The sequence below is a fragment of the Delphinus delphis genome, chromosome X (genome assembly GCF_949987515.2).
Source record: "Delphinus delphis chromosome X, mDelDel1.2, whole genome shotgun sequence".
Lineage (NCBI taxonomy): Eukaryota > Metazoa > Chordata > Mammalia > Artiodactyla > Delphinidae > Delphinus > Delphinus delphis.
In genome coordinates, this window is record NC_082704.1 from 41,887,880 (window position 1) to 41,910,088 (window position 22,209).

Genomic DNA, 22,209 nt, shown 5'->3' on the forward strand with positions numbered 1-22,209 from the left:
TTGGAAGGAAGGTGAAGTTTAAGTTTGGAGAAGTTGAATTTGAAGTAGTTGTGATCATTGAGGTAGGGATATCTGGTAGACATTAAATATATGAGTCTGAAGATTAGGAAAAAAATTAGGGTAGAGATACAAGATTGAGAGTCATCAGGGGAATTTAAGCTATGGGAATGGATGAGATAGCCCAAGGAGAATGTATATACTGAAAAGGGCTAAGGGCTAAGGATATTCCTATGGCCTGGTTCTTCACTTCATTTGTATCACATCTTCTGAGAAGCTCTCCTTGACTAACATATGTAAAATATCACCCCATCACTCTCTATTCATTTACCCTGCTTTTATTTGGTAACACATTACTATCCCATACTATGTTAGGTATATAACCCATTGGCTTTTTGGCTACTCTCAGATATTTACAATAGCTTAATCAACAGGCATTAAAAAGTTCAACCGTTCAAAATTAAAAATTCTATCTCACATTGAATATAAAGCTTCTCTTTCAGCCTTCAACTTCCAGTGCAGCTTGACTAGAGATCCCACAGATCTTCAATGAAAAAAAGTGACTTGGTCTGTTCTTTCACTCTCCTGGATCCACTTCCTCCCCGACTTGCTCTGCAGCTTCTGGCTCCTCCAGTGTTGAGGTAGGTAGGAAGAGAGAGTCTTAAAGGGACAGTGAGGCTTAACTGACTGGGGCTGGTGTAATCTGGCTACAATGCCCTTTGTAATGCCCCAATACTGCCTTTTCCTTTTTGTTGTTTTTAACATCTTTATGGGAGTATAATTGCTTTACAATGGTGTGTTAGTTTCTGCTTTATAACAAAGTGAATCAGTTATACATATACATATGTTCCCATATCTCTTCCCTCCTGCGTCTCCCTCCCTCCCACCCTCCCTATCCCACCCCTCTAGGCAGTCACAAACCACCTAGATGATCTCCCTGTGCTACGCAGCTGCTTCCCACTAGCTATCCACTTTACGCTTGGCAGTGTATATATGTCCAGGCCACTCTCTCACCTCGTCATAGCCTACCCCTCCCCGTCCCCATATCCTCAAGTCCATGCTCTAGTAGGTCTGTGTCTTTATTCCCGTCTTACCCCTAGGTTCTTCTTGACCTTTTTTTTTCCCTTAGATTCCATATATGTGTGTTAGCATACGGTATTTGTTTTTCTCTTTCTGACTTACTTCGCTCTATATGACAGACTCTAGGTCCATCCACCTCACTACAAATAACTCAATTTCGTTTCTTTATATGGCTGAGAAATATTCCATTGTATATATGTGCCATATCTTCTTTATCCATTCATCCGAAGATGGACACTTAGGTTGCTTCCATGTCCTGGCTATTGTAAATAGAGCTGCAATGAACATTTTGGTACATGACTCTTTTTGAATTATGGTTTTCTCAGGGTATATGCCCAGTAGTAGGATTGCTGGGTCATATGGTAGTTCTATTTGTAGTTTTTTAAGGAACCTCCCTACTGTTCTCCATAGTGGCTGTATCAATTTACATTCCCACCAACAGTGCAAGAGTGTTCCCTTTTCTCCACACCCTCTCCAGCATTTATTGCTTCTAGATTTTTTGATGATGGCCATTCTGACTGGTGTGAGATGATATCTCATTGTAGTTTTGATTTGCATTTCTCTAATGATTAATGATGTTGAGCATGCTTTCATGTGTTTGTTGGCAATCTGTATATCTTCTTTGGAGAAATGTCTATTTAGGTCTTCCACCCATTTTTGAATTGGGTTGTTTGTTTTTTTGTTATTGAGCTGCCTGAGCTGCTTGTAAATTTTGGAGGTTAATCCTTTGTCAGTTGCTTCACTTGCAAATATTTTCTCCCATTCTGAGGGTTGTCTTTGGTCTTGTTTATGATTTCCTTCGCTGTGCAAAAGCTTTTAAGTTTCATTAGGTCCAATTTGTTTATTTTTGTTTTTATTTCCATTTCTCTAGGAGGTGGGTCAAAAAGGATCTTGCTGTGATTTATGTCATAGAGTGTTCTGCCTATGTTTTCCTCTAAGAGTTTTATAGTGTCTGGCCTTACACTTAGGTCTTTAATCCATTTTGAGTTTATTTTTGTGTATGGTGTTAGGGTGTGTTCTAATTTCATACTTTTACATGTAGCTGTCCAGTTTTCCCATCATCACTTACTGAAGAGGCTGTCTTTTCTCCACTGTATATTCTTGCCTCCTTTATCAAAGGTAAGGTGACCATATGTGCTGGGTTTATCTCTGGGCTTTCTATCCTGTTCCATTGATCTATATTTCTCTTTTTGTGCCAGTACCATACTGTCTTGATTACTGTAGCTTTGTAGTATAGTCTGAAGTCAGTGAGCCTGATTCCTCCAGCTCCATTTTTCATTCTCAAGATGGCTTTGGCTATTCAGGGTCTTTTGTGTTTCCATACACATTGTGAAATTTTTTGTTCTAGTTATGTGAAAAATGCCAGTGGGACTGTTTTCTTAATTTCACTTTCAGATTTTTCATCATTAGTGTATTACAATACCAGAGATTTCTGTACATTAATTTTGTATCCTGCTACTTTACCAAATTCATTGATTAGTTCTAGTAGTTTTCTGGTAGCATCTTTAGGATTCTCTATGTATAGTATCATGTCATCTGCGAACAGTGACAGCTTTACTTCTTCTTTTCTGATTTGGATTCCTTTTATTTCTTTTTCTTCTCTGATTGCTGTGGCTAGAACTTCCAAAACTATGTTGAATAAGAGTGGTGAGAGTGGGCAACCTTGTCTTATTCCTGATCTTAGTGGAAATGGTTTCAGTTTTTCACCATTGAGGGCAATGTTGGCTGTGGGTTTGACATGTATGGCCTTTATTATGTTGAGGAAAGTTCCCTCTATGCCTACTTTCTGCAGGGTTTTTATCATAAATCGGTGTTGAATTTCGTCGAAAGCTTTCTCTGCATCTAGTGAGATGATCATATGGTTTTTCTCCTTTAGTTTGTTAATATGGTGTATCACGTTGATTGATTTGCGTATGTTGAAGAATCCTTGCATTCTTGGAATAAACCCCACTTGATCATGGTGTATGAGCCTTTTAATGTGCTGTTGGATTCTGTTTGCTAGTATTTTGTTGAGGATTTTTGCATCTATGTTCATCAGTGATATTGGCCTGTAGTTTTCTTTCTTTGTGACGTCCTTGTCTGGTTTTTGTGTCAGGTGATGGTGGCCTCGTAGAATGAGTTTGGGAGTGTTCCTCCCTCTGCTATATTTTGGAAGAGTTTGAGAAGAGTAGGTGTTAGCTCTTCTCTAAATGTTTGATAGAATTCGCCTGTGAAGCCATCTGGTCCTGGGCTTTTGTTTGTTGGAAGATTTTTAATCACAGTTTCAATTTCAGTGATTGTGATTGGTCTGTTCATATTTTCTATTTCTTCCTGGCTCAGTCTCGGCAGGTTGTGCATTTCTAAGAATTTGTCCATTTCTTCCAGGTTGTCTGTTTTATTGGCATAGATTTGCTTGTAGTAATCTCTCATGATCTTTTGTATTTCTGCAGTGTCAGTTGTTACTTCTCGTTTTTCATTTCTAATTCTATTGATTTGAGTCTTCTCCCTTTTTTTCTTGATGAGTCTGGCTAATGGTTTATCAATTTTGTTTATCTTCTCAAAGAACCAGCTTTTAGTTTTATTGATCTTTGCTATTGTTTCCTTCATTTCTTTTTCATTTATTTCTGATCTGATCTTTATGATTTCTTTCCTTCTGCTGACTTTGCGGTGTTTTGATTCTTCTTACTCTAACTGCTTTAGCTGCAAGGTTAGGTTGTTTATTTGAGATGTTTCCTGTTTCTTAAGGTAGGATTGTATTGCTATAAACTTCCCTCTTAGAACTGCTTTTGCTGCATCCCATAGGTTTTGGGTCGTCGTGTCTCCATTGTCATTTGTTTCTAGGTGTTTTTTGATTTCCTCTTTGATTTCTTCAGTGATCACTTCGTTTTTAAGTAGTGCATTGTTTAGCCTCCATGTGTTTGTATTTTTTACAGATCTTTTCCTGTAATTGATATCTAGTCTCATAGCGTTGTGGTCAGAAAAGATACTGGATACGATTTCAATTTTCTTAAATATACCAAGGCTATATTTGTGACCCAAGATATGATCTATCCTGGAGAATGATCCATGAGCACTTGAGAAAAATGTGTATTCTGTTGTTTTTGGATGGAATGTCCTATAAATATCAATTAACTCCATCTCGTTTAATGTATCATTTAAAGCTTGTGTTTCCTTATTTATTTTCATTTTCGATGATAGGTCCATTGGTGAAAGTGGGGTGTTAAAGTCCCCTACTATGATTGTGTTACTGTCGATTTCCCCTTTTATGGCTGTTAGTACTTGCCTTATGTTTTGAGGTGCTCCTATGTTGGGTGCATAAATATTTACAACTGTTATATCTTCTTCTTGGTTCGATCCCTTGATCATTATGTAGTGTCCTTCTTTGTGTCTTGGAATAGTCTTTACTTTAAAGTCTATTTTGTCTGATATGAGAATTGCTACTCCAGCTTTCCACTGATTTCCATTTGCATGGAATATCTTTTTCCATCCCCTCACTTTCAGTCTGTATGTGTCTCTAGGTCTGAAGTGGGTCTCTTGTAGACAGCATATATACAGGTCTTGTTTTTGTATCCGTTCAGCCAGTCTGTGTGTTTTGGTGGGAGCATTTAATCCATTTACATAAGGTAATTATCGACGTGTATGTTCCTATTCCCATTTTCTTAATTGTTTTGGGTTTGTTATTGTTGATCTTTTCCTCCTCTTGTGTTTCTTGCCTAGAGAAGTTCCTTTAGCATTTGTTGTAAACCTGGTTTGGTGATGCTGAACTCTCTCAGCTTTTGCTTGTCTGTAAAGGTTTTAATTTCTCCATCATATCTGAATGGGATCCTTGCTGGGTAGAGTAATCTTGGTTGTAGGTTTTTCTCCTTCATCACTTTAAATATGTCCTGCCAGTCCCTTCTGGCTTGTAGAGTTTCTGCTGAAAGATCAGCTGTTAACTTTATGGGGATTCCCTTGTGTGTTATTTGTTGTTTTTCCCTTGCCACTTTTAATATGTTTTCTTTGTATTTAATTTTTGATAGTTTGATTAATAGGTGTCTTGGCTTGTTTCTCCTTGGATTTATCCTGTATGGGACTCTCTGTGCTTCCTGGACTTGATTAACTATTTCCTTTCCCATATTAGGGAAGTTTTCAACTATAATCTCTTCAAATATTTTCTCAGTCCCTTTCTTTTTCTCTTCTTCTTCTGGGACCTCTATAATTCGAATGTTGGTGTGTTTAATGTTGTCCCAGAGGTCTCTGAGACTGTCCTCAGTTCTTTTCATTCCTTTTTCTTTATTCTGCTCTACAGTAGTTATTTCCACTATTTTATCTTCCACGTCACTTATCCATTCTTCTGCCTCAGTTATTCTGCTATTGATCCCTTCTAGAGTATTTTTTATTTCATTTATTGTGTTGTTCATCGTTGCTTGTCTGCTCTTTAGTTCTTCTAGGTCCTTGTTAAATGTTTCTTGCATTTTCTGTATTCTATTTCCAAGATTTTGGATATCTTTACTATCATTATTCTGAATTCTTTTTCAGGTAGACTGCCTGTTTCCTCTTCATTTGTTAGGTCTGGTGGGTTTTTATCTTGCTCCTTCATCTGCTGTGTGTTTTTCTGTCTTTTCATTTTGCTTATCTTACTGTGTTTGGGGTCTCCTTTTCGCTGGCTGCAGGTTCGTAGTTCCCGTTGTTTTTGTTGTCTGTCCCCAGTGTCTAAGGTTGGTTCAGTGGGTTGTGTAGGTTTCCTGGTGGAGGGTACTAGTGCCTATGTTCTGGTGGATGAGGCTGGATCTTGTCTTTCTGGTGGGCAGTTCCACGTCTAGTGGTGTGTTTTGGGGTGTCTGTGGCCTTATTATGATTTTAGGTAGCCTCTCTGCTAATGGGTGGGGTTGTGTTCCTGTCTTGCTAGTTGTTTGGCATAGGGTGTGCAGCACTCTAGCTTGCTGGTTGTTGAGTGAAGCTGGGTGTTGGTGTTGAGATCGAGATCTCTGGCAGATTTTCGCCGTTTCACAATACGTGGAGCTGGGAGGTGTCTTGTGGACCAGTGTCCTGTAGTTGGCTCTCCCACCTCAGAGGCACAGCCCTGACGCCTTGCTGGAGTTCCAAGAGCCTTTTGGGAGGTCCGAGGTCTTCTGCCAGCGATCAGTCAGTGTTCTATAGGAGCAGTTCCACGTGTAGATGTATTTCTAATGTATCTGTGGGGAGGAAGGTGATCTTACTCTTCCGCCATCTTCTCCCTCCCCCCTGCCTTTTCTTGTAATGTGCTTTTGTGGTTTCTTCAGAGACTCCTTCACTTCCCATTCCCTCAGTGGACCTCCTCCCTGCACCATTCCTGATGGGAACAATGTACTCTCTGACTGTCTTCCCCCCGTGGCTCTCGCCCATACAACTTTATTCTCATAGGATCCTTATTCTTCTGCTGGAGTTGCCAGATACATTCTGAGGAAACTACCTGGCCCATAGACAACATGGTCCCTAGGAAGTCTAGACCTTTTTCTTTGTCCTGCTGCTGTGAACAACTTTAATCAGCCTTCTGCCTTCAGATTTCTTCAAGTAAAAGTCAAGGACAAGTTTCTATCTTATTCAGACACCACAGGACACATGTGAAGTTCTCCCATGAACTCTTCCTGCTTCAGTGTCTACACAGGCAGGCCTAAAAATTTCTGTAGTGCAGCAAGCCTTCTGCCTGGGATTAAGATACCAGTCTCCCCTCTTGAAAGGTTTAACAGAGACCTTTTTGCTTGGCTTGAGCAGGGGAACAATAGTGCCTTCTACTCCCATGAATTCTCTGCAAAAAATTCTCTTTCTCTTCCTCCAATTAATTTCTAGAATTCTCCTGTATGGAATGGAGGTGACTGGTGAATAATGATAATTAAAATACCAGTTTAGCTACCTCTTAGTAAGTCTTATTTGATGTGTTTATTTATTACTGAGAAGCAATATAAAGTACTAGTTAAGAACATGGATGCTGGAGCCATACTGTCTGGCTTCAAATCCCGACTTAACCATTTGACCTCTCTGTGCCTCAGTTTCTTTATTTGTAAAATTGGAGTAGTAATGATATCTACATCATAGGATTTTTGTGAGGACTAAATGTGTGTGTGTGTCTTAGATTAATATCTTAGAACAGTAATTAGAATAATAGTAAGTGCTATGTGTGTTTGCTACTGTGCTACTGTTTATTTTTCTTTAACTTAGAATGTTAAGCTCCATGTGTGCAAGATCTTTTTTGTTTGTTTAGCGCTGCATTTCCAGCTCCTAAAAACAGTACATTTAACAGGCACTAGTAAATGTTAGTGCCCTCAGACTTCTCCTGAATAAATTAATGTGATGATTAAGTCTTAAATGTTAAGGTGTAGGCAGAGAAAGTGGGGTCTGAGAAGAGTAAGAAAGACAGTGAGAGATAGGAGAACCAGGAAGCTATGATATTCCAGAAACCATAGGAGACTTTAATAAGGAAGGAGCGGGCAATAGCATCAAACATTGCTAGAATGGCAAAGGAAAATAGAACACATATGGTCATTACATTTTGTAAAAAGGCGCCCCTATCTTTTGCTTTCATATCCTGGTAAGTAATGGTTTTCCTTCCTTCAGAGATGCTTTTATTAGAATAAATGACCACTCAGAACAGGTCTTAAAAGTTATCAACCTCCCAAGAACAAACCAGTTCTGCACTTATTTATTTTGGCCATGACCACAAACGACCCATCCTCAATACAATTCAGTACATTTTCCCCTGACCTGGACTCTCCTCTTGAATCAAACAGCAAAACCAGCTGTTAACATCTGCATACAACTCCATGCCACTTCTTCTAACAATGTTCTTCTCCCTTCTCCGTTCCCCCAACCCACTCTCTCTTTTCAAGAGTATTAAGTAGTGAATATAAAGAACATTTACAATTCAATAATAAAAGACAACCCAATTTAGAAATGGACAAAGGGTTTGAATAGGCATTTCTTCAAAGAAGATATACTAATGGCTAGTAAGTACATGAAAAGGTGGTCAACATCATTAGTTATTAGGGAAGTGCAAATCAAAACTACAGTGAGATATCATTTCACATCCACTGGGACGTCTAATCAAAAAACCAATAATAATCACTGTTACAAAGGATGTGGATAAATTGGAACCCTCATACATTGCTGGTGGGGATGTAAAATGGTACAGCCACTTTGAAAAGAAATCTGGCTATTCCTTGAAAGGTTAAACATAGTTACTATGACCCAGTAACTCCACTCCTAGGTATGTACATAAGAGGTTTGAAAACATATGTTCAAAAAAACCTCATACATGAATGTTTATATCAGCATTATTCATAATAGCCAAAATGTTGAAATAACCCAAATATCCATCAACTGATGAATGGATAAGCAAAACCTGGCTTATCCATACAGTGGAATATTATTCAGCCATAAAAAGAATGAAAAATAATTTGAGTGACGTCACCAAAAATGATAGAGAACTCCAGGCCTCCTTGAATGGCTGTGACCAGCTACTGAATAAAGTCCAAATTCCTTAACATGACTTACAAGACCTCTGAAGTTCTAATCCCTACCCATCTGTTATGGGTTGAATTATATCCCTCCCAACATTCATATGTTGAAGTCCTAAGCCCCAGTACCTTAGAATGTGTTCTAATTTAGAAACTGGGTCATTGCAGATGTAATTAGTTAAGATGAGGTCATTAGGGTAGGCCCTAATGCAATATGACTACTGTCTTTATGAAAAGGGAAATTTTGGACACAGGGACACATAAACCAAGAGAATGTCATGTGAAGATGAAGGCAGGGATCAGGGTGATGCTTCTATAAGCCAAGAAACCCTTAAGATTGCCGACAGACCACCAGAGGCTGGGAAAGTGGAACTGCTTTTTTTTTTTTTCTCACAGTTCTCAGAAAGAAGTAGTCCTGCAGACACCTGATCTCAGATTTCTAGCCTCTAGAACTGAGGCAATAAGTTTCTGTTGTTTAAGCCACTCACTTTGTGGTACTTTGTTATGGCAGCCCTAGAAAACTAATACGCCATCTTTCTAGCCTCATCTATGATCACTTCTCCCTTACATTTTCTGCTCCAGCCAACACCAATTTTCCTGTACTTCCTTTGCATAGACCTAGTGTTTCTCGCCTTTTTGTTTTTGCCTATGCTGTTCTTTTGCCTGAAATTCCCTTTTTGGTCTAGCTAATTCCTACTCATTTTTTTTAAGTTTCAGAGAAGGTATTACTTTTTGCAGGGACCCTTCACTGACCACTCCCTACCAGTCTGGTGTAAGTGGCCTTCCTAGGTGCTCCCACATATCCTGTGCATCTCCCCAGCTTTGTACTTTCCACATTGTATTATAATTTTATGTTTATGGTTTGTCTGCTTCCCTTCACCCTATGCAATAAACTGAACTCCTTGAGGAAAGGGTCACCAAAATCTCCATGCCTAGCACAGTATACTTTGCATGTAGTAGATGCTCAATATATATCTTTGAATAAAGGGACTTTTTCTCAATGTTTATTCATCTTTCTTTCCATAGCACCTGCTAATGTGCTTCTCATGTAATGGGTACTCAGTACATCTTGACCTGTGGTCCTCAACTGAGGACGTTTTGCAATATATGGAGACGTTTTTGGTTATCACTACTGGTATCTAGTGGGTAGAGGCCAGAGATGCTACTAAATATCCTACAATGCACAGGACACCTCCCAGCAACAAAGCATTAGCTGGTCCAAAGCTCGATAGTGTGGAGGTGGAGAAACCCTGATCTTGCATGAATAAGAGACTGAGTCTACTTTTTACAACCTATACTCACTAGTGCACTAAATTTGCTTTGTCAGGAAGCCTGCTTTTTCTTTGTTGTTGTTGTTTTTTACAAAAGTAAATTATTATCCAACCAGAAATAGAGGGAGTGTGCTAGAATCCTAAGAATTAAGACTTTGGCAATTTGAAAGTACCTGATCAATAGGAGAACACATGTATAAGATAGAATACTTTTATGCCTGGAATGCTCTCTAGCAGTGAAAATGAATGAATTAAAGCTATAGGGGTAAATCTCCTAAGCATACTGTTGAGTAAGGACAGCAAATTGCAGAAGGTACATACAGAGTGATACTACTTATGTACAGTACTACATATTGTTTAGGGATAGACAAATATGCAAAAAATGTATAAAGATATACATGGAAACGATCAAGATGAAATCTGGGACAGTGAAAACCTTGGGATCGAGGTGTATACAGAGGGCTTTTATTGTATTGATAATGCCTTATTTCTTAAGCTGGGTAGTTGGCATATGCTTGTTATATTATTTTTATACATTGAAATATTTAATATTTTTGGATATAAATTTTTATTTATCAATTCATTTCTTTATTATAATTAAAATAAATTATAATTACATAAAATAAAATTAACCTTTTTTTGGTATAAAGTTCTATGAGATTTAGACATGGATACATTCTGATAATCACAACCAAAGACAGGATACAGAAAATCCCGATGTCACCCAAAATTTCTTCGTGCTGCCCTTTGTTTAATTTGCATTTCCCTAGTTACTAATGGCGTTGAGCTTCTTTTCCTGTCCTCATTTGCCATCATATATCTTTTTTGGTTAGGAGTCTGTTCAAATATTATATCTAATTTTTTTTAAAAAATTGATTGTTTCATTATTGTTGCTTTTAATTTTTAAAAATTTTCAAGGTATGAGTTCTCTAATTTGTGGTTGGAAGATATGCTTTCTCATATGCTTTCTCTGTGACTTGTCTGTTACAGAGCAAAAGTTTTTAATGAAATGCAATTTATCAATCTTTTCATTTATAGATTGTGTTTTGTATACCATACCAAGAACACTTTGTCTGACTCAAGGTCATAAAGATTTTCTGCCATGGCTTTCTTCTCTAAAAAAATTATACATTTACATTTTACATTTATAGTTTACATTTACATTATGATTAATTTTGAGTTTAAGCTCTGTATACAGTGTGAGGTATAAGTACAGGTTCATTTTCTTTATATGAAAAAAAATGTTTTCTTGTTCCAGCATCATTTTTAAAAGACTTTCTCCATTGAATTGTCTTTACTATCTGATAGAATGTCTTCCCTCATCCTTAAATGTATCGTCTATTCTTTACTGTTAATTATTCCAAATGTTATTTGGAATTACTCAGTTCTCATCTTAATCCTAGAAAATTTAGAGTTGTGACTGGAATTACATAAAAGTACATAGATTAACTGAGAGAATTTATATTCTTACGATAGAAATTTTTATTTATTTTTTTTAATTAAATTTTTAAAAATTAATTTATTTTTTTCTTTTTTTGGCCGCACTGCAAGGCATGCAGGATCTTGGTTCCCAGACCAGGGATTGAACCCGTGCCCCCTGCAGTGGACACTCAGAGTCCTAACCACTGGACTGCCAGGGATTTCCCTTCCTGTGATAGAAATTTTTATATAGGTTAGTCTTACGTCACTCAAAATGTGATAGTTGAAATATTTAATACTTTTAAAAGAGAGTAATTGCTCAATACTGAGGCATCCTGTTACCCAAGGCTGAGGAAAATCTCTGTCTTATTAGTTAGCACCAGCCAGAACTTCCTCAACATGGTAAAATGAAACAACTCATTGAATCCGTCATTCACTATGGGACAGGAGCTTACATACTCTACATAGGATAATCATAAATTCCTGTTGACATTGTTGCAGTGGGTTAGTGTCTGAGTTTGCTTGCATTGGACCCCTCACAATATTTGGCATAAGAACTAGAGCACAGTATCCTCCTGGCAAACAAGGAGGATCAAACAGAAATTGACAGCAGTTTGCAAAGCACAGAATCTGTATAAACAGGCCGCTGACTAACTTTGTTTTGGTTCATTGTTTATGTTTGTCTCTGTATTTGTAGCTGGTTCAGTGAGACTGTCTTACAGTAAAGGAGTCAGATCCTCACATTCTTCTTAACGAGGTGGACCTTGGAGAGTTAGAAATTGCACATGTAGAAAGAAGTAAAAACATAAAATAATATTTGGAAGTTTTGCTGAGGAATAAGGGGATTGGACTAAATATTTTCTGAAGTCCCTTCTGGCTGAGGGTGTTTCCAGCTCCACCAAGGACAACCTGCAAAGAAGGAGCAGAGAAGTGCTTGGTCTGAGTTCCCACAGGCCAGGTTAGGGAGGTGAACACATTCAAAGCCCAGAGCTGAGCAGAGGGGCCCTGAGGGCTGAGCTGGCAAAGCTAGACCAAACAAAAGGATTTCCTTTTTGAAGTGGCTTCTTCACACTTCAGGCTGTGGGCGGGGTACTGAAGGGCTAAAGTATGGAAGAAAACTGTGGGGAGAAGCCGGGAGGCTGAATTTTACTGTTTTATTTGTTAGAATTAAAATGATTTTTTTCTTTCCCCTTTAAGATTTTTCCAAAAAATCTATATTATCAAAGCCATACTTGCTTATTATAAGAAAGTTGAAAAATACAAAAAAGTAGGAGGAAAATAAAAACTTCATTTAGTTTCACCACCTAGAGATAGTCACTGTTAATATTTTCCATATTTCTTTTTAGCATTTTTTCCATGCATATCTACTCATATTCACTAATTGTTGTGATCATATTTTATATTAATGTATATTACTTTCAATTAATACTAGAGCATAAGCATTTTCCTGTCATTATGATCTATGTGTAAATATCATTTTATTGTCTAGATAATATTCTATGACTATACTATAATTTATTTAACCATTGAACCATTAGGGTTTTTTTCCCTAGTATTTTATTATTCTAAGTAATACTGTGATTAACATAATTGTACAAAAAGTTTGTGTACTTTTCTGTTTCCTTAGGAAACATTCATTCATTCATTATACAAATATTAGTGAGGACTTACTATATGCCAGGCACTATGCTAGGTGCAAAATTTTTGCCTTGGGTGGCATGTTGTCACCTACTGAGATAAGAAACAATGGAGGAGGAGCAAATTTAAGAGAAAATGTTTGACTGGATGTGTTGAGTTTGAGACGTCCAAGTGGAGTTGCCAAGAAAGCAGAGCTCAGTGAAGAGGTCTGGATAGAACTACAAAATTACAGTTGTGGCCATATAGATGGTGTAATTCATGCCAAGTGAGTGAAAGATCATTTAGGGAAAGAGTATATGTAGCCTAGTCCTGAGAATGTCTGGCTTTCAGAGGTCAGATAGCAGAAGTGGAATATGCAAAGGAGACTGAGGAGAGGGCAAAGGGATAGGAGGGAAAGCAAAAGAGTATGGCATTATAGATGCCACAGGAAGACTTTCAAGGAGGAGGAAATGGTTAACAGCGTTAAATGTAGGGGAGAGGTCAAGGAAGATAAAAAGGGAAAAATGCCCTATTTATTTATTTAATATAGCTTTTTTGACATGGAGGTCATTGGTTGGGTATCTTGTTGAGCACAGTTTCAGTGGAGTGTTGGGGGAAGGAAGCCAAATTGCTGAGTAAGAAGTAAGGGAATAGAAATTGCCCATAAAGAGGAGCTGGAGAGGTACCTAGTGTGTAGGGAGGATTTTTTTTTTTAAGATGGCAGAGACTTGAGCATGTTTAATTGCTTATGACAGATGAGAGGGACTTGAGCATGGTTAATGGCTGATGAGAAGAATGGAGAAAGAGAGAGAGGGAGGGAGGGAGAGGGGGGAGAGGAATCTGTAATTACTGGGTAAATATAAACATTTTAAAGTCTATTGATATATATTGCTCACATGCTTTCTAAAAGGGTTTTAAACCAACATACACTCCTACTAGCAATTATGAAAGAGCTTGTTTGAACACTTTGTCTTCATTAAGTGTTATAAAAACAAACAAACAAAACCTTTGCCAAAGAGTTGCATTATGGTTCTAATTTGCTCTTCTTTGATTACTAGTGAGTTTAACCAGTTGTGTCCATGTGTGAATTTAGTCTATGTCCTTTCCCCAAAACGTTTCTATTTTAGACAGACAGTTTTATTTGCTATAAAAAGTGGAAAGTCAAAGGAGCAGAATAGTATCATTATCTTCCCAAGTTATACGGTCTCGAGCCTTCATCTTCTTAGAAGTACACAACAATTTGACAACTTTTGGCTCAGGCTGAGCGGAAGAGAATGATGATGTATCGTCTGAGAGAGTGACCACCAATGGAACCCAGGTCTAGTCTTAGACTGCTATCGACAGGCTTCAAGCACCCTTTGCTAACCGGGGCCGGCATCCCTCCAGTGCCTTAAGGCTTTAGCTCTCGGAGCTCCCCTTCGCTAGGCGCGGCCCCCTACCAAGGAGCCCGGAGCGCTGTGCGGCCCCTTTAAGAGTCCAGCTCCTCCCCCGCTCCAGGGAAAGTTGCAGCTTTTTCCGCCTCCCGGGAGGGTAAGAAGGGCCAGCCGCCAGAGTGGGGTTGCGGTCTTCCCGGACTCGGAGACCCTCCCCTGAATCCGGTACTGGGACGTCTCGCCTTCTCGCGGCACCTGTTGCAGGTGACAGGTAGGTCCGTGGTCCGCGACCGCCCCTCCGCCCTCTGTCCGGGACGCCTCCTGGGCCCCCAGTACCTTTTCGCTGCCTAAGCGCCCCCACCCCCATCTCGGGGACCTGCGCGCTTCCCTACCCCCTTCCGCTCTCCTAGTCTCTCCTTGTCCCTAGCTGATCCCCTGTTCCCTCTCTCCGTCCGCCTGTGCGGACCGCACCCCCCACTCTTTGACTCCCGTCTGTTGGGGCGGTCCCTCCCCACCATTCTGCTTTCTCCCTGCCGCCCCTGACCATTTCCCCGGCCCATCCGTCGCCGCCACGGGCTGTGCTCCTCGGGGCTCTGCTTCCTTCAGAGTGGCCGACTTTTCCCGCTCTCCGGAGCCCGGGGCCCCTCCCGGGAGCTGGCCCTGGGGGCGGGGGTGGGGCCGAGCTCCTAGCGGGAACTGCACCCTCCGGGGCGTCGAGTCACCTTTTCGGGGGTGTCTCTAGAAGCGCCCGGCGGTCGCGCGGGGTCTGGGCCCCGCACTCTTTCCAGACCTCTGACCTCGCGGCGTCCGCTTCCCTGCCCACGGTGGATCCGCCGCAGCTTAAAAGACTGGAGGCCGATTGGCCCCGAGCCCTGCCTCAGTGGGCACCTTCTGCGCTTGGGCTGGGGACCCAGCTGTGTGCTCTGGAGCTGAGCCGCTTTATCTTGCCATCCTTCCAGCAGGCAGCGGGGGTACGCTTCTGGAGGAGGGTCCCACAGCCCTCAGAAGGGACACAGAACGCTTCCGTCTTCTGTGATGGTTTGTAAAGGGGCAGAAAAGATGTTCCTCCAGCCCTTAACGTTGAATAAAATGGTTGGGTTTTTTGGTGGTGAAATCATTTGGTGAGAATTTTGGTGACTCAAACAGGTGATGTTTCTCATCAACCAAAGTTTTCTTCCCCCAGTAGCCTGCCAGCTTCTTCAGGACCAGAGGACCTAGCATTCCAGAATACTGCTTTAGGCAGGGTTGATCCTAGGCCTTGTACATTTGTGCCAGAAATTAGTCTTCAGTACATCTTGTACCTTCTATTTTTAACTGGCTTCTTTTCTGCTTTCAGCTCCCCATCCCCACCCCTCATAAATCCATTAATATTAAGGTGTTAATGACCTTATGTGTTTACCCGCTGGTCTGTGGAGAGAACAATGTTTAATGCAAAGAGTTGAGGCCCTAGTGAAGTTTTCTGCTGTAGTTGTAGCTGTTGGTGTTTTTTTTTTTTTTTTTTAAAGCACCTGCTGGAAGTCCTAGTAGAAAAAGACCACCAACTTGGCTTGTGAGACTTTTCCTAGCAGGGGATGAACATTTCTGGTAGCACAATTTCAGGTGCCTCTCACTAGGCTAGAGCAGTGAAATGAAGTCTGGAGGCCTGTTCAGGGCCAATTGGTCTGTGAGTGTATGTGGCATTCTGATTTTTTTAAAAAAAATTGTTTATTATTATTTTTAATTAATTTTTATTGGAGTATAGTTACTTTACAATGTTGTGTTAGCTTCTGCTGCACAGCAACATGAATCAGCCGTACATATACATATATCCCCTCCCTTTTGGATTTCCCTCCCATTTAGGACCCCACAGTGCATTAAGTAGAGTTCCCTGTGCTATATAGTAGGTTCCCATCAGTTGTCTATTTTATACATGGTATCAATAGTGTATATATGTCAATCCCGATGTCCCAATTCCTCCCTGTGGCATTCTGGTTGATACTCTCTGAGCTTTTCCCCTTAAAGGCTGCTACTAATCATGGTTGTTAGAATTCATTGAGCCAGGGACTATGATAAATTCTTTACATAATTATCTCACATAATCCTAATGATAAGTGTATGTGCTAGGCACTACAATTATAAGCATGCTATGATGAAAGGGAGACTCTGAGAGTTTAAGTGCTTTGTCTCAAATCACCCAACTAATGAGGGGCAGAGCTGGGCCATCTGACTGCCGAACTGTGTTCTTATCCCCTATCACACCACCTCTGCTGTCTTGGATGTTAGGAACACTAAATAGCTCACAGGTGAGGACTAAGTGATTAAAAATTTCCCTTCCAAGCTGAAGCCTAAATTTTGGTCCTTGACTCCACCTCAGAGGCACTGCAGAGACTTTGGACCACTTACCTCACTGATGTCTTACCCACTTCACTTCCAACATGAGGCTGGTTGCCACGTTGCCACTATAAGTACACACCCCTGGGTGTACCTAGTTGAATGAAACCTTCGGGGATCTCAACTCAGAAGGAATTGTCTTGAAGTTAGAGAGGGTGACCCTGGATTCTAGGGATGTGCGCCTGACTCAACTTTTTCTTTTCCTGCTGGCTAGGGGAGAAATGAGGGTGTGGAAAGTGATAAGGATTTCCCAACAGCCAGGACAGAGAGCCTGAGGGTGAGTGTGTGCTTGTTTTATCATGGGATGGATGGAGTACCTTAAGGAGGGACAGTCCACAAGAAAATGTCCTTTCTGATTCCATCTCTGGGTCTTTGCTCAAGTTACTCCTTTTTTTTTTTTTTTCCCCCTGAAGAGAGACTTTCCCACCCATGACCACTCTCCTGCCATTAATTCATATTCATCTCAAGATTTAGCTCTAAAGTCACCTCCTTTGGGACAGCCTTACTGAACACACAGTTCCTTCCCCTAAGCAGAATTACCAGTTATTCTGTGTCCTAAAGCACTTTGTTTACACCTCAGGAAAATTCCTTAACACCTCTCTCAGTTGGTTTTCCACCTGGAAGGTACCTCTCTGAGTACAAGGTCTACATCTTAGAGCTCCCTTTGTCTTGAGCACAAGAGATTAACAAATATTTGTGCTAGGAACTGGGAATACCATGCCTTCAAGGGCCTGAGATCAGGTGATGGTGGGATTGAAGTACAGAAGACACCTTTTTGAGGCACTTGAAATCCGACAGCTCGGAGTTTGTATTTAAATGTCACCTTAGTGAGGCCGTTCTTAACCACCCTATTTAAGCTTATAACCCCTTCCATGAACATTCTATATGCCCCTTCCCTACCTTATTACTCTAATGTAATATATTATGTATTTTATTCATTTTTCTTTCTTATTGTCTGTTCCTCTCCCCCCTCCATAATGGAAGTTCCATGTGGGCAGGGATTGCCATCTGTTTTATTCACCAGTGGACCCCAGCATCCATAACAGAGCCTGGCACATCCTAGGTGCTTGCTAATATTTGTTAATTGAATTAATGAATGACATTACCATGCTAGGAAATGGCACTCTTTTGTGTTCTCCTGGACCTGAAACTAAGTGTCCCCAGTCTGCCCCAGGCCCAGTTTTCACACAGCTTTGCTTTGAGAGTGCATGCCTGATGGCAACTTTGACCTAGTTGGAAGTACTTCCTCTCTTTTTAAGGCATGAGTCTCTGGATGGAAACTTCTAAAGTTTAAAGTGGAAATGTGAAGATGCTGTACTTCTTGTGGGTAGGAAGGGGGGTTGCACTTAGAAGAGGGAGTATGGCTTGTCAGATGTCTTGAGGCGTTTGTTCAGTGAGCTCATAAGAAGCTGGAGAAAGTTCCTGTGTGATAGGGAAGTGAACAGCCCAAACGAATAAAAGATGCCAACCAGATTAAGCTTCTGGCCTCAAGTCACTCAGCCTTTTAGGCATGAGGTAGTTATGAGATTATGAACTTTATGGAAAAGCCATTGCTGATTACTATTGGTGTAGTACTTGACGAGTTTTATACTAGGAGAATTATACAATGTGAGGAAACCACTGTGTAACAGAAAAGAAAAAAATAGTACTGTTCTATTTAAATGCTTTGAAGTATTCAGAAAGAAAAATAAGGCTAGAATCTTTTAAAAGACAGGCTTGGAAGGAGTTGGACCCTTGATACAGTGGTAAATATGTGATTTTCCACAATTTGATGTATGGTAACTTCTCTGAAACTGAAGTTTGTACAAAAAACTTCTACCCAGCCTCCTCTTCTACTCAGTTTATCTCCCCAACCTCTCAGCAGTGGAGTGACCCAGAGCTCAGTCCATTGACTTTTCTCTATCCAGAATCTTTCCAGATGCATTCATCCAGCCACATGGCTTTATTTTCTTTTTTAATTTTTTTAACATCTTTATTGGAGTATAATTGCTTTACAATGGTGTGTTAGTTTCTGCTTTATAACAAAGTGAATCAGCTATACATATACATATATCCCCATATCTCCGCCCTCTTGCGTCTCCCTCCCACCCTCCCTATCCCAACCCTCCAGGTGTTCACAAAGCACCAGCTGATCTCCCTGTGCTATGAGGCTGCTTCCCATTAGCTATCTATTTTACATTTGGTAGTATTTATAAGTCCATGCCACTCTCTCACTTCGTTCCAGCTTACCCTTTCCCCTCCCCATGTCCTCAAGTCCATTCTCTACATCTGTGTCTTTATTCCTGTCTTGCCCCTAGGTTCTTTATGACCTTTTTTTTTAAGATTCCATATATATGTGTTAGCATATGGTATTTGTTTTTCTCTTTCTGACTTACTTCACTCTGTATGACAGACTCTAGGTCCATCCACCTCACTACAAATAACTCAATTGCCTTTCTTTTTATGGCTGAGTAATATTCCATTGTATATATATGTGCCACATCTTCTTTATCTATTCATCTGTTGATGGACACTTAGGTTGCTTTCATGTCCTGGCTATTGTAAGTAGAGCTGCAATGAACATTGTGGTACATGACTCTTTTTGAATTATGGCTTTCTCAGGGTATATGCCCAGTAGTGGGATTGCTGGGTCATATGGTAGTTCTATTTGTAGTTTTTTAAGGAACCTCCATACTGTTCTCCATAGTGGTTGTATCAATTTACATTCCCACCAACAGTGAAAGAGGGTTCCCTTTTCTCCACACCCTCTCCAGCATTTATTGTTTGTAGATTTTTTGATGATGGCCATTCTGACTGGTGTGAGGTGATACCTCATTGTAGTTTTGATTTGCATTTCTCTAATGATTAGTGATGTTGAACATTCTTTCATGTGTTTGTTGGCAATCTGTATATCTTCTTTGGAGAAATGTCTATTTAGGTCTTCTGCCCATTTTTGGATTGGGTTATTTGTTTTATTGATATTGAGTTGCACGAGCTGCTTGTAAATTTTGGAGGTTAATCCTTTGTCAGTTGCTTCATTTGCAAATATTTTCTCCCGTTCTGAGGGTTGTCTTTTCATCTTATTTATGGTTTCTTTTCCTGTGCAAAAGCTTTTAAGTTTCATTAGGTCCAAATTTGTTTATTTTTATTTCCATTTCTCTAGGAGGTGGGTCAAAAAGGATCTTGCTGTGATTTATGTCATAGAGTGTTCTGCCTATGTTTTCCTTTAAGAGTTTTATAGTGTCTTAGCCCCATGGCTTTAAATGCCATCTGTCTGTACACTCATCATTCCCAAATTTATGTCTCTGTCCCAAGCCTTTCTTCTAAGCTACAGCCTCATATATCCGATGGCCTATTCAACATTCCTACTTGGATATCAAATAGACATCTCAAATATAACTTGGCCAAAACAGGACTCTTTCTTTTTCTTTCTTTTTTTTAATTGAAGTATAGTTGATTTACAATGTTGTATTTATTTCTGCTGTATAGCAAAGTGATTCAATTATATATACATGTGTATATGTGTGTGTGTGTGTGCATGTATATTTATATATATATATATACACATACATACATACATACATACACATATATATACACACACACATATTTTTTGCCACACCACGGGGCTTGCAGGATCTTAGTTCCCCGACCAGGGATTGAACCCACACTCTCAGCAGTGAAAGTGTAGAGTCCTAACCACTGGACCACCAGGGAATTCCATATACATTCTTTTTTTTAATATTCTTTTCCATTATGATTTATCATAGGATAATTGAATATAGTTCTCTGTGCTATATAGTAGGACCTTGTTGTTTAGCCATCCTTTATTTACTACTTTGCATCTGCTAATCCCAAGCTCCTAATCCATCCCTTCCCCAACTGCCTCCCCCTTGGCAACCAGTAGTCTGTTCTCTATGTCCACGATTTTGTTTCCAAAACAGGACTCTTGAGTCCTCTCAAATCCCTAGCCCCTTCCCTCAGCCTCCCCAATCTCAGTAAAATGGCACCATCATCTATTCAGTTGCTCAAACCAAGAACCTAGGGTCACCCTTGATTCCTGTCTTTCTCTCACCCCCCCCACACCCAATTCATCAGTAAGTCCTGTTGACCTGAACCAACCATGTCATTATATTCTTTATTTTAATTTTTTTAAAAAATTATTTTATTTATTTTTAGCTGCATTGGGTCTTCATTGCTGCGTGCGGGCTTTCTCTAGTTGTGGCAAGAGGGGGCTACTCTTTGTTGTGGTGTGTGGGCTTCTCATTGTGGTGGCTTGTTGCGGAGCACAGGCTCTCGGCGTGTAGGCTTCAGTAATTGTGGCACGTGGCCTCTGTAGTGGCTCATGGGCTCTAGAGCACAGGCTCAGTAGTTGTGGCGCATGGGCTCAGTTGCCCCACGGCATGTGGGATCTTCCCAAACCAGGGCTTGAACCCATGTCCCCTGCATTGGCAGGAGGATTCTTAACCACTGTGCCACAAGGGAAGCCCCATGTCATTATATTCTGTCACGTCTCCATTTCCTCTGTCACCCTAGTCCAAGCCACGACATGCTGCAATAAGCATCTTTGCACAATACTCAATGATGTATGTAGATCTAGATAGACACACAGAAATATTTCTGTGGGATAGCTTTCTAGTCGAAGAATTGTTGGGTCAAAGGATATGCACATTTAAAAAATGTGAATAGGCATCACAAAAGTGTCATCCAAGAGGATTTACAATCTCACCATTGAGAGTGCTTTTCCTCATGCCCTTGAATGGACAGTCTTTAATTTTTGCCAATCTGATAGGTGAAAAATAGCATCTAACTGATTTAACTTTCATTTATCTGGTCACTAGTAAGGCTGAGTATCTTCATGTGTGTTAGCTATTTGTATTTTTCCTAAGACTTGCTCCTTAATATCCTTTGCACATTTTTCTTTTGGATTATATATTTCATTTGTTTATAAGAACACTATTATTAGGGATATTTAACCATTGCCTATTATACAGTGCAATTTTTTTCTCTTTAGTCTGCCATATGTCGTAACTTTATTCGTGATGTGTACCCCTCTCATAATCAGATAAAACATACTATAAAACATTTAAAAAACATGCTCATTAGATTTGGCAATTAGGATCTCAGTGATGACATCAGTGCAGTAGGAGGAGAGAGGCAGATTGTAGAGGTTTGGGGAGAGAGCACTTAGAGGGACTGATAAGGAATACAGTATACATTTGGAAGAGGCTTGGCTATGATAGGAAGGACAGCGTTTCCTATAGACAGTGGGGCACAGGGGAGAAGAAAATGTTAATTTTGTTCCCTTTTAAATATAGGAGAGAGATGAGCCCATTTATGTGTAGATGGCACAGAGCCTGATCCATGCAAGGTCGCTGAGGAAGCAGGAGGGTGGGGACTTCAGAGTGAAAGAGGTGAAAAGACGGGTTTAGAGAAAGGGAGGTAGCTCTTTCATTGAGACAGGAGGGAAAGAGGGCAGGATTGGTGAAGCTGTGGAGGAGGAAGGAGCTATGGAAGGACAGGATTTTGCGGGAGGTTCCAACTGATGAGAGCATTGAGGGGTTGGAACAGCATTTGAGAGGGATGAATAGAGGACCTCTTTAGAGGCAAACCATCCAGATTGCCACATCATAGTGAGCCTAGAAAGGCTTG

General features: G+C 40.2%; 1 protein-coding gene across 2 annotated transcripts in view; it reads left to right on the top strand.

The window, feature by feature from the left end:
• Positions 1–510: 510 nt before the first annotated feature.
• SYTL4 (synaptotagmin like 4) overlaps positions 511–22,209 on the top strand; it is an 89,270-nt gene continuing 67,571 nt past the window's right edge. Inside the window, exon 1 of one of the 2 annotated variants that reach the window (XM_060002615.1) lies at positions 511–638. The gene's annotated coding sequence lies outside the window, so the exon portion shown is untranslated. Of the gene's footprint in view, positions 639–14,372; positions 14,480–22,209 lie in introns of those variants that run through there. The other variant, XM_060002614.1, reaches the window with a different exon arrangement.